The sequence below is a fragment of the Impatiens glandulifera genome, chromosome 6, assembly GCF_907164915.1.
Source record: "Impatiens glandulifera chromosome 6, dImpGla2.1, whole genome shotgun sequence".
Lineage (NCBI taxonomy): Eukaryota > Viridiplantae > Streptophyta > Magnoliopsida > Ericales > Balsaminaceae > Impatiens > Impatiens glandulifera.
Window position 1 is genome coordinate 51,671,900 of NC_061867.1, and position 4,336 is coordinate 51,676,235.

General features: G+C 26.3%; 1 pseudogene; it reads right to left on the minus strand.

Annotated features, from left to right (window-relative positions):
• Positions 1 to 933: 933 nt before the first annotated feature.
• Positions 934 to 3,028, minus strand: LOC124943818 (annotated as a pseudogene).
• Between the last annotated feature and the right edge of the window lie 1,308 nt (positions 3,029 to 4,336).

The following is a 4,336-nucleotide window of genomic DNA, read 5'->3' on the forward strand; positions in this document are numbered from 1 at the left end:
ATTATTATTTTCAGTTTTAATCAATCATTCTTTTTTCTCATCATGTATATATTTCATAATTAATTTTATATAAATATATTTTTCCTTACATCATTTTTCCACAATAATTTATATATTATTTGTTTATTCATTTTTATAATTTTTTTTAATGTTAGATAAAAAATTTTTAATGTAAATTTAGTAATATTTTTTTTAATCAATAAACATTTAAATTATATATATATATATTATATTTTCTATTCATATAAATATATTCTCTTTTATTAAATTAAATTATGTTTATATGTATATAAAATATTTTGTTCATAAAAGTTTGTTTTAATTTTTTTTACCATATATATATATATATATATATATTTATTTATTTATTTTATACAATTTACTTATATTATGAAACAACTAATAATAATTAATTTATTTTTTCTATTGTTTTCTCTAACTATATATATATATATATTATATATTTTCTCTTTCATATAAATATATTCTCTTTTATTAAATTAAATATTTTATAAAAATTTTGTTTATATGTTTCCCACAACGTAGGGTTTCATACTAGTCCTCATATTATACAAGTAAATCATAATTTTGTTTTTGTCAAATACTTAAATAAACAAATTAGATTTAGTCAAACCTCAATAGAAAAAAAAATAAACAAATAAATATAAACTTTAAAGTTGGTCTATACTTTATTTTATTTTATTAAATTGAGAACTCAGAACTCAGTTGATATACCCTCAAAAATAAAGATAGATGCAAACTTATTATGGTATTTTAAGACTTAATGTAGAGTTTAACTTTCATGATTGGACAGGAGAATTATTCAGCTATTAATAGTTTGTAAATTAATATTTGCAATAGAATAGTAACAAAGAACAATATTCATCTAATTATGAATTAATCTAATATCGCTCAAGTAATACTAGGCTCGCCTTATTCTCTTGACATAGGGGTACCTTGTGTCCATCTTTCCAACATCTTCAATTCCACTTTCGGTTGATCCATAGGAACCATATGTCCCGCGTCATGAACCTAATCGATCACACAAATTATTAAAACATGTAATCAATATATATATATATATATATATATATATATATATATATATATATTTTGATTTCTTGCCTTAAGAAATGTCAAAGGTCCATATTCTTTAAGTTCTCCTTTCATAGCATGATCCACTACATATGCAACTATGTCTTTATTATTGAATCGTCTTTGACCCGACCAATTCATTGCAGTAACCCACCTATAGATTCCTGGAATAGTTTTATTTTGAGTTAATAATTAGTTGGTCTAATAAGAAAGAAAGAAGAAAAGTTTTGATAATTTATTACCAAGCCAATTTACGATAAGATCACGTTCTCCTGCATATAGCAAAACCTTAATTCCATCTTCAAGAAGCGGAGGAATTTCCACTGCACGATTCCTCATCCAATCATTAATCATCGCATCATAAACAATTCGGTTGAAGGATACAAACTGAATATTCCCAACTCCAAGAGAATTTCTAACCGTTGCATTGTTTAACATTTTTTCTATATACGATAAATCATAACACATTTCACCCACACATTTCTTCCGAGTGTCGTAATACTGTAAGCACCACCGATATTGTTATACTTACATCAAAAATAAATAAAATGTAACATTTATTCATTCCTTACATTTCTATTAGAACCAGAATATTTCAGTACAAGATTGAACATGGCAGTACAAGAAGAATATGCATCCCTACAGCTGATTCCTCCCCCTCCTCCTATCCTTGCATCTAAATTTTATTTTTAAAACATGATCATGAAAATTGAAACAACATATATATATTGTAAAAAAGATAAATATTACTGCATCTAGCTGTGTCTTCCTCGCATTTTGGTACCAATCTGGCGACACGTCTGACTTTAGTTTTTGTGATCAGTCTCTCACTTGAAGCATAATCTATAACTGACTTGTATTGAATAGCAGGGTGTGTCAATCCATTTCCAATAGCAATACCCTATATACATAAATTATTAACAAATTAAGAGATGAATGAACTGATATTAATTAATCAATTAATTAATAAATATTACCTTAAGGTTAATGTGAGCTCCATCTCCGTTATTGTTTCCATTGCGAATCCGAGAGGCTATGGCAAGGATATAGTGACCGGCATATGATTCTCCTGTTATGTAGAGACCGTTCCTCAAATATTGAGGATGTTCATCGAAAAATACCTTAATAAAAATATTAACAAGATCAGTATTCATTGATTATTTTTTTTAGAAGTTAGTTAAGAAATTAGACCTGCAAGAAGTCATATAAGTCATTGCCAACACACTTTTGATCGGTACAAATATCAGAGTGATCTGAACTATAGCTGAAACCGGTGCCTATGGGCTGGTCGATATAGATTATGTTGGACACCTGGTCCCATCCAAAGTCATTCCAGAAAAGAGTTTGGTTCATAATCTTGTAAGGACCGTTTTCATAAAACAGACCAAGTGAACTGCTGGCTCCAGGTCCTCCATTCAACCATATCACAACTGGGTCATTACTCATACCCTTCTCGACTCAAAGAAGTAGTAAAACATCCTGAATCACCCAATCCAAACAAGGGTAAATGCATGATTGAATACATTACAAATATTATAAAACTGGATTTCTACCAATTTGGAGTTCAATTAATGTTGCATTTTCAAAAAAAAAACTCTTGCATGTACCTTGCATCTATCTTGTGAGGAAGTCGATAATAGCCGGCGTAATGACCCAAATTCTTAATCGTAGTCCTTGGATCACCACTGGCTGGGAGGCGGAATTGCCGTTCGACCAATGATGATGACAATGCATTGGGTAATCGACGGGAAGATGGGTCGCCGGAGTTGACGCCAGAACTGGGAAATAAGTTTAAACTCTTGATAATCCTCTCCACTTCTGTACTCGTCGAATTAACCTTCGATGTCCGCAAAGAAGACGGTGATGAAAGAATTGGACATGATAAGAAAAACAGAGGAAAAAGAATTAGACAAGAGAGCCCTATTTGTGCCATATTGATTTGCATGTAATACTGATTTGGTTGGACTGGAATTTATAAGAAGATTTGCATGTGTGAGAAATTTTAATTTTATAAATTATTTTTAAATTTTAACATCTATATCATCAATTATTTGTATTAATTTGGTAGTTTTATTTTATGTTATTTACTAATTAATTTTCTATACATAATTCTTATTGATTTAATGAGAAATAATTTTTTATAAAAAAAATATTAATTTAAATAAAATGTCACACTCGTGTTGTAATCTAAACTGTAATATAATCAGTCTCATTGATATACACGTAGATTGCTTAACTTTTAATACAAATTTACTCGGACAAACAATACTCAACATTTATTTTATTCTTTCCAGATTTTAAAATGATTTACAAAATAGACTGACACAATAATTATATATAAAAGTAATAATAAGATATGACAATATTTATTGTTATCTCACATGATTTAGAAATTTTTTAAATTCTTTGATTTTCTAAATAAATAAATAAATAAATCTAATAAGATGCGATGAATCTAGAAAAGAATAAAGTACATGATAAAAATAATTGTTTTATACTAATAATATGTAAATTATTTTTGTATTATAAAATAGATAAATAAGAACCAAAAATATATGAACATTTAATTAATTTTTGTTTAAAAAAGTATCTATATCATATTAATAAATATAATGTAAGACTGGTTTTAATAAAAAAAATACATTAATAAATATTATTAATAATTTCTTTTATCTATTAATTATTATATTTAATTTCTTAATAGATCAAAGTCAAATCATCCCCTTAAAATACTCAAATTAAAGTGGAGATATAACTATATTATTATTTTTATTAATTAGTAAATTTGTCCTCCTACAAAATTACTTAATAGAATGTTTGAACTATATAATATATATTTGGGGTAATATTAATAAACTCAAATATTTTACAATATAATAAAAAAAAACTATTACTATTTGAGGGTTAAATTTATTTATTTTTTTATTAAATAAGACTTGAACTTTAAGCTCTCTTTGTATTTTATTTTCAGTTTTATTTATTTTGTTATTTATACATTTAAAATTACTTGAGCGATTTTAATAAAATCCAAAAATAACAAAATGATAAAAATAATGAAAATCATTAAAAATAATATGTTTAACGAAGATAATTTTTCTTATTATGTCGCCATAAATAATTTGTTGACTTCTTTAAAAGTTTTCGATCTTAAAACATTTTTATCCCGTCTTTAAAAGCGGTTTTTGCGATCCGGAATTGTTCGGCCCCATACCTTACATTCCTCTCTAATTTTGAGGAGTGG